The following is a 14,196-nucleotide window of genomic DNA, read 5'->3' on the forward strand; positions in this document are numbered from 1 at the left end:
GGTCCTTGAGCAACAGTTGTGTAGAAACTTCATAGACTTGTCATCAACAGCTCATACCTAAAATGAACCAAACATGGCCTAAAATATTGCAAAGAGAACAGTGCAAGAAATTTTCCATGCCTGCAATTACCTCTACTAGTTATCCATAGTAATCCGACCCTTAAGCCTGGTATACACGGGCCAAACATTGGTCAGTTGAACAGAAACCGCATGGCTGCATTTGGCCCGTGTGTACACCAGAATGTTTGACAGAAGCTCGCGAAACGGGCACGATTGAAAACCTCACACACATATTGAAAAATAGGAGAGGGCTCCAACATGGCTGCGAGCGCTGACTGCTGTGTTCTGGTACGGGGGGATGCCACTTTACCCATGTGAGAACACAATAGCTCTGTGTTGAGATTTCTGTACTAACATTGCATAGTACAGCGAACGTCTCCTCTGGGCTGAATTGGGAGGGGGGGGGGGTGGAGCAGAGTTGTTACCAGTAACTCGGTTTCCAGTAGTCTTCCAGGGCAGCCCTTGAGATGGAGCTCCTCCTCACACACAGGAAACACATTGCCATTAATTTATTTAAAAGGCAGTCCCTCAGGTCGCTGGTCAGTCATCCGAGAGAACCGAAGGCAGGAATCTGAAAGGCATAGAAAACAACACAACCCACAAGGTTAGACATTAGGGTGGGATTGTGATGCCTGGAAGACTAATGGAAACTGAGTTAACAGTAAGAACTAACTCTGCTTTTTCCCCAGTTGTCTTTCAGGTCAGCCCTTAAGAGGATGAGCAAGTACTCACCAGACTAGGATGGGACAACGGCTTGGAGGACTTTCCTACCAAAAGCCTGGTCCTGGCTGGATATCAGATCCAGCCTGTAATGCTGAACAAAGGTCGTGACTCTTGACCAAGTTGCTGCCCTGCAAATTTGCTCCAGAGTGTCTCCTGCCTTCTCTGCCCACAAGGCTGCTGAAGCCCTTGTTGAATGAGCCCTTAGATCTTTTGGCGGTCTTATCTCCATAACTCCGTAGCATTCCAGTATAGCTGCCTTGATCCATCTGGCTAGCGTTTTTCTTGGACGATTGTTTACCTTTTTTGCCAGCGTACAGGACGATTAGAGTGTCTGATGCTCTGAACACAATGGTGACTTCAAGGTACTCAAGCAGACATCTTCTAACTTCTAGAAGGCTTAGTTCTTGCTCTTTGCTATTAGACAGTGAACTACAAAATGAAGGTAGTATTATATCAAGGGATTTATGAAAAGTTGACGTCACTTTTGGTGTAAATCCCGGATTTGTTTGGAGGACGATTCTATCATTGTGAATTTTGAGAAAAGGCTCTCTGACAGCCAGGGCTTCTGCTAGGACTTTGGCAAATATCCTTGGTGACAAGGATAGCCCAAAAGGAAGAGCCCTGCTCTGGAAATGATACTCCTTCCCCTCTATCTCCCCTGCCAACCTCGGGTATCTCTTGGACTCTTCTCATATGGGAATGTGGAGATAGGCATGAGATCCATGGTCACCATGAAAGTTCCTGGTTGAAGCATATTTTTGACTGAGAATATGGAATGCGTATGTATTGTATTGCTTGGTTCAGGGACTTTAGATTGATATTAAATCAAAACTTTCTGGAAAGTAAAACCCTTTCATTACTCCAGTACCAGAGAATGGACTTTCTGGTCTACCATCTCCCCCAGCAACAACGGGAGAGGACCTTGCTTTTTTGGGATCCCTGGGAAGTTTTGTTAATAAAAATCTCTGGAGGATGACAATTGAATTCCTTGCGATGTCTAGAATGAATTGATTCGCTGTCATCTTCTGCCATTGAGGTAAGAGGGTAGCCAGCCTTCCTCCTACTAGAAGAGCCAAAGAGGATGTTACTCTTTGGCTTCCCCTTGTGGCCCATCCAGTTCTTTTTGGGGTAGTCTTTCTTTTCTTCTTGTGGACGCTCTCTTCATCCGTGAAAAACCCCTTTTGTGGGGGTTTGCGTTTTTCGGTAGGGAACGTTTTTCTACCTGTCCACCGTTCTTTTTAGGGCTTCGTCCCAGCCTGTCCCAAACCAACAGTCTCCGGAGAATGGGAGATTGCATGGTATCATTTTGGATGCAGGGTCTCCTGACCAGGTCTTCATCCAAATAGTCTGTCTAGCTGCCATGGCTAGTCCTCCTGATCTTGCTGCCAGCTTGACAGACTCCGCAGATGCCTCTACAATGTACTCGGCTGCCTTGGAGAGAACCAGTTGGGTCTTCAAAACTTCTTCCCTTGGCATGCCATTTTTTTTTATATAGTCTTGCAGTTGGGAGAACCAGAATTCCAGGTTTCTTGCCATGCAAGTGCTGGCTTCAGGATGGCAACACTTGTTTCCCACTCTCTCTCTTTAAGGTAATGCCTTATCCATACAATCTTTAAAATGCGCCCCATATCTTCAAAGGCCAATGAAGATCTTTTGGAAACCTTGGATAGTGGCGCATCCAATTTAGGATTTTTATTCCTGTGGATCGTCGCTGAAAAAGAACCGCTTCTTATGACTAGCTGCAAAGGACGACTTCTTTTCTGGGTCTGCCCACTCATTCCTCACAATGTCTGACATCACCTGGTGGATCGGGAATACTTTGGATTTATTTATTTTTTTCTAAGACCTTGGTACATCGGGTCATGTTTTGATGGAAGTTATTTTTTCTTCCTCAATCTCCAGTCTCGTATATGGCCCCAAGTAAGTCCTCTACGTCTTCTATGGACAATTTGTACTTGGGGTCCCTTTTTCTCTTCTCTCCCATCCTCCTGCTCTGAATCTGAGCTGTCAGTGGCTATTACACTAACTGCGCTGCTACGTGCTCGTTCCCTCGCTGTCTCCTGCGACCCTGAGACAACTGATCTTGGCAAAGCTATGGGAGAGGAACTTCCAGAGGGAGCTGTTGGAGGTTTAACCTCTGACATAAACTTTTTAAGATCCTTAAAGGTAAAAGCCATGTCATCCCTCACGGATCCAAAATATTTTTGTGTAGATTGCATCTGACTTTAACTAGTCTGTCTGCGCACTTGGCATAGTGATTCTTTGTATTCCAAGGGCATCTTGGGCGCACATTTTGCACACCACTTCCTGGGAAGTGGGCTTTGGGTCTTTTGACGGTTTGACCTGCCAGAAGACAAAAAACCACAGGGGGACCCTATGGCGGTGAGACCAAATCACACTCCACACCATACTACAGTGCACACCCGGTGACGCTAGTAACCCCCTGCTGAGCCCCAGCTAGCTAGTGACCACCACCTAGCTGCTGTTCCTCCTATACTGGACAAAAAGGACACCCCCACGTGCCTATCTGTGTCGTGCTGGTGCCTTTGCCTCCTGGAGCCTGGGGAGATGGGATGTCAACCTCCTCTTGCATCCTCTGGTCTCCATACTGTCTCCTGCAGCCTTGCCACATGAAAAATGGCACCATCCGACCTTCCTGCGCCTTTAAGGGGTCAGACCAGTTCCCTGGCATGTCGCAGCCCAGAGGCTTCCTCTGTCTTCTCCCTGCTGCAGCCTGAGACTCCAGCCTATGAGAGATGGAGTCTCCAGTGGTCCCTCAGGCAACATGTCTCCTCCGGACAGGGGAAACCCTTATGCCCTGTACACACAGTCGAACTTTCCGACGACAAAATCCGACGTGTTTTGGCCCAAACTTGTCTAGCATACACACAGTCGCACAAAGTTGTCAAAAAATCCGATTTGTTCTGAACGCGGTGACATAGAACACGTACAACGGGACTATAAATGGGCTAGTAGCCAATAGCTTTTGTCTTGTAATGTTATTCTAAGCATACGTGGCACTTTGTCTGTCGGAATTGTCTACACACGATCGTAATTTAGACGATCGGCTTTTGTTGTCGGAAAATTTTAGATCCAGCTCTCAAACTTTGTCGGAAATTCCAACGTAAAAAGTCTGATGGAGCCCACACACACACACGATGGGATTTTCCGACAACGCGATCTGCTCGCATATTTTCCGTCGGAAAGTCTGACCAGGGACCTGAGGGAACGCCTTTTTAAAGAATTTAATGGCAACGTGTTTCCTGTGTGTGAGGAGGAGCTCCATGTCAAGGCCTGACCTGGAAGACGACTGGGGGAAAAAAACTGATAGTATGTACCAGGTTTCAGCAATAATGTGACTCAATCAGCGCAATCCCTGACTTTGAGATATCAAATATGTGAAATGAGCTTCACCCACAAATTAAAAAATGTACACCAAGGCAACACAATGCCGCTTGCACTCCAGTGTTTCCACTAATCAACCACAGACCGTGTATATTATCAAAATTCTTTACATATAAACCCTTTAAAACCCATACACAAAATAGTATAAACTTTGTCTTCAATAGTCTCTTGTAAATCTCCAGTTAATGCATATATTCTTTTTGGAAATCACACCACTGTGTCTTGAACAAGTGACAGTGCTAAAATCTTCACAAATGTGTCCTGTGAACTGCCACCTCTAAGCACAATGCCTGCTCACCTCCAGAATCGGACCCCACTACAGAGTCTCATTTGCCTCTACAACACTCCCTTGTGAGCTTAAATTTTGAAGATTAGGTTTTATGGTGGTCAAATGCATCGCAAGTGTGGTTGCACAATAGGATGTTTTTTCTGACTAACACAGTATGAGTGACTTGCGGTTCCAAAGTATCAAGGGGGACAGATACGCAATTTCAGGTAAACCAAACCAATAGGAGTACACATTTGCAACACATCTCATTTTTGGATCTCTTAAAGGAGACGGTCCAGCCTGAGCTCATTTTTGGCTGGGCTTCTCCTATGGGTCACAGGAGTGCAATTCGTTTTGCACTCCTGTGACATGTTTTTAGCACAGAGCGGGGTCTGAACGGTGACTTCACACAGATCAGTCCAGGCATCACGTCATTCCGTCTCTGGAAGTCTGGATCCACCAGGTGCCTGGACTGATGGCTGTCTCGGCGAGCCGATGCGACAACCGCTCAGCACTCCAGTGAGCGGGGAGGAGTGCTGCTGATTTGACAGTCGGCTCTCTGCTTGAGGAGCCGAGAGAACCGAGCCATTGGCGTTGTTTGATGGCTCGGTTGTCAGTGCAGAGACGCGGGGGGGACTGATGCTGCATCCACCTAGGTAAGTATAATGGGGGGGGGGGGGGGGGACAGATTCCCATACTTCTGCTTTAATTAGGAAAACTTTACTGTGGAGATTATCTGGTATATAAGAGCTAGTGAGAGGCCAGCTCCCTGCTTACTGAAGAAGCCCAATAGGAGGGCATAACGCATGGGTGGGAGGAGCCAAGCCCGTGACCTCACACAATAGTCATCAGCGGAGAGCTGAGATAATTAAAAACCTGTCTTTATGTTCTACTTGTAAATTTGTATACTCCCTGTTTTTAAAAAAGAAAAGTTTGAAAATAGAGAGCACTATGCTTCTCCTCTTTTCAGTTTTACGTATATTCTTAATGGAGAAGTACAGCCAAAGCTTGTTTGGCTGTACTTCTCCTGTGTATCACAGGCATGCAGTTCTTTGTGCACTACTGTGACACGGTTTCAGCAGATAGGGCTGAAGCCTGCTAACATCACAGAGGCGGTCCAGGTTTGGGCAAAACTTGTGACAATGAAGTAGGCATCTGGCCAGATACCTGGGCTGCTGAGAGCTTGAGATGGCCAAGCCCACCACCTCCACAGCCCAGCGTTCCAGTAAGCGAGGAGGGGGCAAAGAGTGGTAACTGACAGCTCTTTGCTAAGGGAGTCCTGAAAAACCGAGCAATCGGTGGTGTTTAATCACTCGGTTCTCATTTTTCGAACCCGCATTGGACTGATGCTGCATCCTCCTAGGTAAGTATGAATCTGAGGGGTAAAAAAAGTCCATACTTCTCTTTTAACAAGAAGTAAAATAAACCTTCACTGGCCTCTGTAGCAGCAGACCCTAGGCAGTAATTTGACCTCAAATTTTACAGCAGAAAAACCTTTCACTCTTTCAGCAGCACAACCCACCATATTACCTGCTCACAGCAGTAACCCAGAGTAGCTCATCTCCCCATGCGTCCCTTCCCAACAGTGACTTGGAAATTTAGCTCAGCTCTTCCTGTTCCATCCACCTAACCGCCCGTATTGACACATCAGCTCAATGCCCACTGCTCCTGGTAATAATTTGGCGAGTCGGCACGCTTCACTTCCCCCTCCTAGCTCAGCTCATATTGTTTCCTAGTTTTGGCAGTGATGCACCTGCTCAGCCCTCTCTGTTCACCCTCATATTAGAATCTGATTCAGGATAAAGTTGTGGAAAATTTTAATTTTCCAAGGTTTGATCATCTCATCCAAAAATGTAAAGAGTATGGCACAACTACAAGCCTACCAAGACTTGGCCATCCACCTAAACTGACAGGCCTGGCAAGGAGAGCAGCTGCAGAGATCCACGGCTAAGGTGAGAGAATCTGTCCACAGGACAACTATTAGTCATGCGCTCCACAAATCTGGCCTTTATGGAAGTGTGGCAAGAAGAAAGCCATAAGGGACGTAGTCTCGGCCTGGAAGGATGAGGACGTGAGATAGTCGAGCTCCTGTCCCGTGGTGCTTTCCCAGCCTTACTGCACAGCTTCAACCCCGGATTTTGGGCTCTCCCAGCCCCGCTGCTGACAGACCACACCATGGACAGTTCCAATACAGCTGTTGCTGGAATTATCCTCCCCGCTCTGGATCCTGCAGCCTCCAAGCAAGGAGACCGCCGGGAGGAACGTGACCTGCCACGTTCTTCCTGCCTATCGACCTATCCCCATGCCTGCCTCACTCCTTCTGTATGTCTCCTGATACAGGGGATGGGACATTCAGTCTGGACCCATGTCTCTCTCCGACAGCCGCAACAAGGACACAGGCACCCAGCTACTTGGATCACCTCCACAGATCACATGGAGTAAAAGACACCTTACAGCTCAGATTCCCCACTGCACAATTAACCGAGCAAACCCTGTGGGCCTTTCTTCAGCAGCTGCCCACAAGAGCCGACTTTGAGGCTTCAGCTGATCGGGTGGAATCTGCACTCAGAGGAGAATTGCAGGTGCTTAAACAAGAAGTGTCTGAGATAGACAAAAGAGTGGCAGCATTGGAACAGGATAAAGGGGATGTGGCACATACAATTGATCACCTTCAATCTGCCCATACTGACCTAGCTGAGTTGTACAGCTTCATCTACTTCTTGACGACCTTGAAAATCGCAGCTGAAGACAGAACATTAGACTATAGGGCATTTCAGAGCATGTAACGCAGACAGAACTCTACTAACATTACCTTCTTTAACAGAAGGTAAAAGAAGGTTTGCAATCTCTGAAGCAGATCAAATGTGACCTGAACACCAGGTACTTGGGCACCACATGCTTGATAAGACATACAACGACTTGCCATGCAGTCCAATGGCACCAGCACCTGAAAGACCCACATCATAAAAAAAAATGCAGACTTCACCTTGCACCTCATCTGGGATCTCTACCCCTACTATAACTCAAGTCTTCTCAAAAAAACCTCCACTGAGAGGAATGATGGAAAGGAATGACTCAATCTGCTAGCAGTACACCACCTGTTGGATTTCACCAGCTTATTTTGCTACCCCAGTTGCTGAACCATATAAAAAATATATATTGTCCTAGCCATCCAAATGCTCAGCATCTAAATGCTAGCTTGGCCAAAATTGCAAGCACTACAACTGCTGCCTTTTCAACTGGTAGACCCTGCCCCCTTTTGTGAAATTTGTGGAATGTGCTGTACCACAGTGGCAGGTTCCAAAAATAAATGTATTTTCATGTAAGGCCATTCCAGTTCTGTACCATCATGTGGAAGGCAATGTTTTGGCCTTGTTGGACAGGGTGTTCACCGGCAGGGTTCACATTACTGTCGACACGTGGTCCAGCAAGCGTGGTCAGGGACATTACATTTCCTTCACGGTGGATTGGGCAACTCTGCTGGCAGCTGGGAAGGAGGCAGGACAGGGCTCAGTGCTGGAGCTTTTTCCATCACTATGCCTCCAAAAAGCTGGTAGTGATTCTGCCACATCTCTCTGCTCCAGCCCCTCTTCTTCTTCCTCTATGGCCTCTTCTGCTAAATTGTCCTCTGGACCAGCAGTGCTCCCTAAGTGTTCAAGGGGCTACACAATCTGTCAGGCTAAAATATGTCATGCAGTGCTTCAGTTGGTCCCTCTAGGGGACAGGAGCCACAGAGGTTCTGTCAGCTCTGCAGGGGCGGGCTCAAAGGTGGTTGATGCCAGGACAGCTTGAGCCACAATGGCACCAACCTTCTCTCTGTCCTCCGGGACACTTGGCACATGTCCCGAATTTGGTGGTGCAGCATTTCTTGAAAAGGTCATACAATGCCAGTGTTCGGCTGGCTGACATTCAATGGGAATTCAACCGCCTCATTTGTGACATACCCACCAGGTGGAACTAAACATTGGCAAGGCTGCACACGCAGCCAAGGGACATCAAGGAGTACCTGTGTGAGTATGTCACAAGGACAGGCTCAGGGGAGCTTGGGTTCTTTTCGCCACTCCAGTGGCTGCTGATAGGACAGTGAATGCATTCTTTGTCACCATTTGAAGAGGCCACAAGGATGGTGAGCCATGACAATGCGTGCATCAGTGACACTATCCCTCTAGTCTTTCTGCTGAAGCACACGCTACGTAGATTCATGGAAAGGGCACTTGAGGCAGAACAACGGGAGGAAGAAGAGGACTTCCTTTCCTCTCAAGGCCCCCTTTATGCAGATACCAATCCTGTGGGGCCACAAAACACACAGGCAAAGGAGGATTGTGGCAGAATGGATGTAGAGGATAACATACAGCAGTCTTCAAGGGATGGTTTTCAGTCCCCAGAAACCCCAGGAGTTGTACATGGCTGGGAGAAGGTAGTTCCTGACAATGTCATCCTTAGTGACCCAGAATCTCACGCCTCCTCAAACGTACGCTGCATGGGTTCCCTGATTCTGCAAAAGAACTCAAGGATTTGTGGCATCAAGGAGTGATCATTACTGGTTGGCAACTTTTCTTGATCTACGTTAAGGGGTAAAGTTGCAGCGCTCATCCTGCCTTCGCAGAGGGAGCAGCGAATTAAACATATTGAGGACATCTTGAAGAAAAATGAATGGAACACCTTTCCAGACACTGTGAGGTTACCATTACCTGGACAACATGTTTCTGAGGCTTTGTTTGGTCAAAGGAAGAGTGGAGGAGAAGGCAGCCAGCTGACGGGTGCCATTAAACAATTCTTTAGTCCTTAGCGCCCAGGGAAGTTAAGCAAGCATCTGCATCATATGTTGCAGGATTATCTAGGGGCAAGAGCAGACTTGGAGACCTTTCCAGCTGAGCATCCACTGAGATACTGGATCTGGAGGATGGACCACTGGCCAGAACTTGCTCAATATGCAATTGAGCTACTGGCCTGTCCTGCATCCAGCGCACTTTCCAAATGGACATTCAGTGCTGCTGATGGATAAAAGAGTGCGTCTGTCCACACAAGCTGTTGAAAAGCTGACATTTATCAAAATGATTCAGTTCTGGATCAACAGCAGCTATCAAGCCCATGATGCTACTGTAACTGATTGAATTTGCTAGGGATCTGGGATCACTTGAAGACTGCCTATCCCATTCCCGAATCTGGTTTATGCAAGCTTCCAACAATGTTTTAGGTTTACGGCACCACCAACACCCAAGGACCAATTTTTCTGCACCTGCATGTAATTTCAATTGCTTTTAATTGTCAACACGCTACACACACACACACACGTTCTGTGCACAAGCTGTATGGATTTTTTACTTGCAAGGAACTATTTTGAGTTCACTCGAATTGGAGAACTTTTTGTCTCTTATGTATGCAGCTTTTTTTTTTTTTTTTTTAAACAATAAAAACTCCTTAAAAGCGGAGCTCCACCCTAAAGTGGAGCTTCCGCTCATTGGAACCCTCCGGCGCCACAATTGCCACCTTTCAGGGGGGGTGCAGGTACCTGTACAGTACAGGTATCTGCACCCACTTCCGGCATAGATATCTGCAGAAGCTACGCCCCTTTCCGCAGAATCTACACCCCTTTCCGAAGGTCCCCCGCTGTCTCCTGGGAAACACACGGATCCCGGAGACAGCGGGGACCATCCTTATTGCGCAGCGCGACTCGCGCATGCGCAGTAGGGAACCGGGAAATGAAGCCGCAAGGCTCCACTTCCTGATTCCCCATACCCAAGATGGCGGCGGCAGCACCCGAGAGACGATCAAGAGATCGGCTTTGGGTGCCGACATCGCGGGCGCGCTGGGCGGGTAAGTGTCATTATTTTAAAAGTCAGCAGCTGCAGTATTTGTAGCTGCTGGCTTTTAAAGAAAAAAAAAAAAAACGTCGGACTCCCGCTTTAAGAGATATTCTACACCATTTGGAGCTTTTTATTTTCCCTCTCTGAGTATTCTCACTTCCTGTCAATGATGCTGTCTGGCTACCATCTGATGTACACAGCCTCTTCCGGTGGAGGACGTCTGGAGTATTTCATCAGTGGATCCTCGATCCTACCGAGTAAGGGAGGTCACAGGCTCTCTGGTAAGCCTTTTATCCTAATGAGGCAACGGCTATCACGGTGTCAAGCACTTGGTCTACACTCCATATTGCAATTGAGATCACTTTCATTGAATTTCAGATACACATGAACAATTTTGACATCAGCTCCATTTGTTGCACTTATACCCACATCTGTGCATTTTCTTATATGCATTTTGTTGTTTGTTTCGTTGTACATTAATTGCATTGCTCCATATGTTTTTTTGGTTGTGTATATACTATTGCACTTTAGTGACACGTTATTCATACATAGGGTCATTTTGTGCATAACCTAGCACTGCATTTTATTATTTGTATTTACATTTTTAATAGCAGGGCCCATTCCTGCACCCAGCAAGAGTAACTGAGGGGTTACAGTGTTCAGGCATCACCAACACCCAATTTTTCTGCACCTGTTTGACAGGTGCATGTAATTTCATTTTTTTTTCTCATTTTTAACATCAGGGCTCATTCCTGCACCCAGCAAGCGTAACTGAGGGGTTACAGTGTTCAGGCACCACTAGGGATGAGCGGTTTGGGCCGAGCAAAAGTTTGGGGAGGCCTTAACCTATTGACTGTGCGCTCAGCGGGTGAACATCCCGCTAAGTGCCCAGAAAGTTGCAGTGTTAGGCGAGTACCTGAATGGGCAATGTTCAGGCCAAACTTATACTTGGCCCAAACCCTTCACTGGTGATGCCTGAACACTGTAACCCCTCACAGTTACTCTTGCTGGGCGCAGGGATAGGCCCTGCTGTTAAAAATGAGAAAAAAATTGTAATAAAACATATCCTCCCAGCAATACATTACAGCCGCAATCAAGTTTAAATTACATCTTGTCCTTTAGAAATGTCAGTATTGCTGCAGCAGGCTCTATACATGAGTCAGATGTGTCACTTTACAAGCAGACTAAGGGGACCGCCCCAGGCATGATAGTTAAAAGGATTTTTTTTTTTTTTTTATGGTTTCACTTTAAAGCATCATTAAAATCATTGCTCCTTTAAAAAAAACATTTTTTGCATCGACACATGTTCCCCAGGCCAGTACTCAGGTCCCCATACACTTTTTATGGCAATAATGTGCATAGAAGCCTTTAAAACTAGGACTTAATTTTTCATGTTTGTGTCCCATTGACTTTAAAAGAGTTCACTAGAACTTTTTTCCCTGTTCGAGATATTTTGGTGCGAACCGAGGAGGGGTGTTCCGCCCATCACTGATCCCAACCATGACTTCTGTAAGCTTAGTTAAGAGACTGATGTGCAAATACGGTTACACAGCTGCCACCACGTGCCTAATGGACAACGCTAACTGGCATCTTATGATAGTGATACCCATAGGAACTGGAATACTGCTGTATCACTTGTTTGTGATTAAAAAGAAAATATCTGGTAGCTATGAGCAATGCTCCCATCTTTTCATTCTCTAGAATCTCTTATAATTATTGTTCAAGTTTATTGAAATTCAGAGTATAAAAATAAAAAACACACACACTGTCAATGTGGTAATTATCAAAAATGTTCTCTTATTCATTACAAAACTATACAAAATCTTAAACTGCAAAGCAGAGTCTAAAATTACATGAAAATGTTGGCATTTGTATTAAACTTTTATAAAAATGTGCAAAGACAAAAAAAAAAAAAAAAAAAAAAAGGAAGAGACATCCATTGAGATCTCATCTTTCTTGGCATTATCCGGGTAGAATTAAAAAAAATGGAAGGGTTAGCACTTTTGGCAGGCCTAAAATGCTGTCTGTGTCCCCGTTGAGATTTCCCTCACTTCCTGTCAGACACAACTGTTAAAAAATAGGAAGTGTAGAGAAACCCCTGCACTGAGATATGGCAATAAAAGGGTGACCGAGGTGCTAACCCTTTCACAAAAAAAACCCCCAAAAAAAAACGTTTTTAGGCAAGGGTAGACTTCAACAAAAGACAGTAAATTTACATATTAGGTTTCAGATCGAGAAACATTTGGCACATTTGTGTGACTGACACATACTTTGTGCAAAAAGTAGTGTTATTGATCTGCAGACTTCTCCCAGTGTAAGATCACTATGATGTCACAAGGCAGTTTTTGACTTTTTTCTTACTTTTATAAAGTCCATACCCTCTGTCCCTAGATTACTTACAAAGTCTCACATATCCAATTTGTTCATATATTGAAGAGCACTTGTTTTGTTCACAATGCACAAATCACTTGCTAAGCTGCCCACATCAAAGAATTAAGGGGTTGATTTACTAAAACTGGAGAGTGCAAAATCTGGTGTAGCTCTGCATAGAAACCAATCAGTTGAGTTTTTTTTTTTTTGTCAAAGCTTAATTGAACAAGCTAAAGTTAGAAGCCGATTGGCTACCATGCAGAGCTACACCAGATTTTGCGTTCTCCAGTTTTAGTAAATCAACCCCCAAGTGATCCAGTTGACCTGAAACTAAAGTGTACACCTTCGAGGTTGCGCGTTCTTAGTAAATGCATAGGGTGAATATTTTGTGCAGCCTTCGTATTGGTTGCATTTAATACTGATGGGTGGCCGGTGCACTAAATGCAAAATTATACATAGATCAAAAGTTATCAATTTGAATTAACCAACCAACTGTAGATATCTTTCAAGCCGCTGTGGAGTTTCCGAATATAGGACTCTCAATTTGCAAATGACAGCATGCAGTTCCAAAGTTGGACATAGACATCCCTCCTACAGTGCCCTAGAACTCTGCAACCAATAGAAAAGCTCATATTGCAAGTTGATGTGCCACTGCTACGACTTTCTGAGCTGGAAGCCACTCCATGCATTTTGAGTGTCCTCTGCTTAGAGTGTTTCTTGACACCCCGCAAAATAAATAAGTGTGTGCATGCAGATATTTCAACTTTTTTTGCTAGATAGTTTAGCTTGATATCTTCAATGTCCAACTCCAGGGTTTATTTTAAAACTAGAGATAGATCTCAGTGCCCACACTGTTCTAAAATTAAAAGTAGCTCTTGCAATACTTGCCTCCTATGTGTTGCGGTCCCCTAAAGACAGCCCGCTCTAATCAAGTACCGGTTCTTCTCTAGGTTAAAACACCACCTAGGATCACTCAACCCACACCCTCTGACTGCAAGGTGTCATGCACCCACTCCTTGAAGGGGCACCACCACTGTTTTCTGTACTCAGAGTACAATTATGCAGAGAATAGATCAGTGAAAAATGTAGCGCTAAAAATATAAAAAACAATAAATATTGGACAATATATCAAGTATTGTGTGTAAATAATAAAAACTTTGTGATAAAAAAATCAATCTCAAATATAATGAATATTAAAAAAAACATGTATATAATGAGTAGAAACACAGGTGAAAGTCCGAATTGTGAAACAATCCTATGGTAAACATATGGAGTCCACCAAGAAAAGTTGTTGCTCAGAAGTGGGGTACAAAGGCCTCAGCAGGCATGTAGACCATCAGGGATAGTGTAAAAGTGTGTCCTCCACCCGAGATAAGGGGTATACACTCTTACCGGAAATAGTGGCCTTGAATGTCAGTGACGAGTCAATCAAGCAAGGATAGCCCAATCAGCAGATTTCCAAAACGATCCAGGGAATCTAAAGAGCTCCAAGAATGAATCCAGGGAACCTTGCACGTAACCGTGATCAAAATTGATGACTCAACAATGTAATCTTGTAATCAG

This window comes from Lithobates pipiens, unplaced genomic scaffold, assembly GCF_037356315.1.
Source record: "Lithobates pipiens isolate NorthernLeopardFrog02 unplaced genomic scaffold, aLitPip1_a1.2 Scaffold_8, whole genome shotgun sequence".
Classification (NCBI taxonomy): Eukaryota; Metazoa; Chordata; class Amphibia; order Anura; family Ranidae; genus Lithobates; species Lithobates pipiens.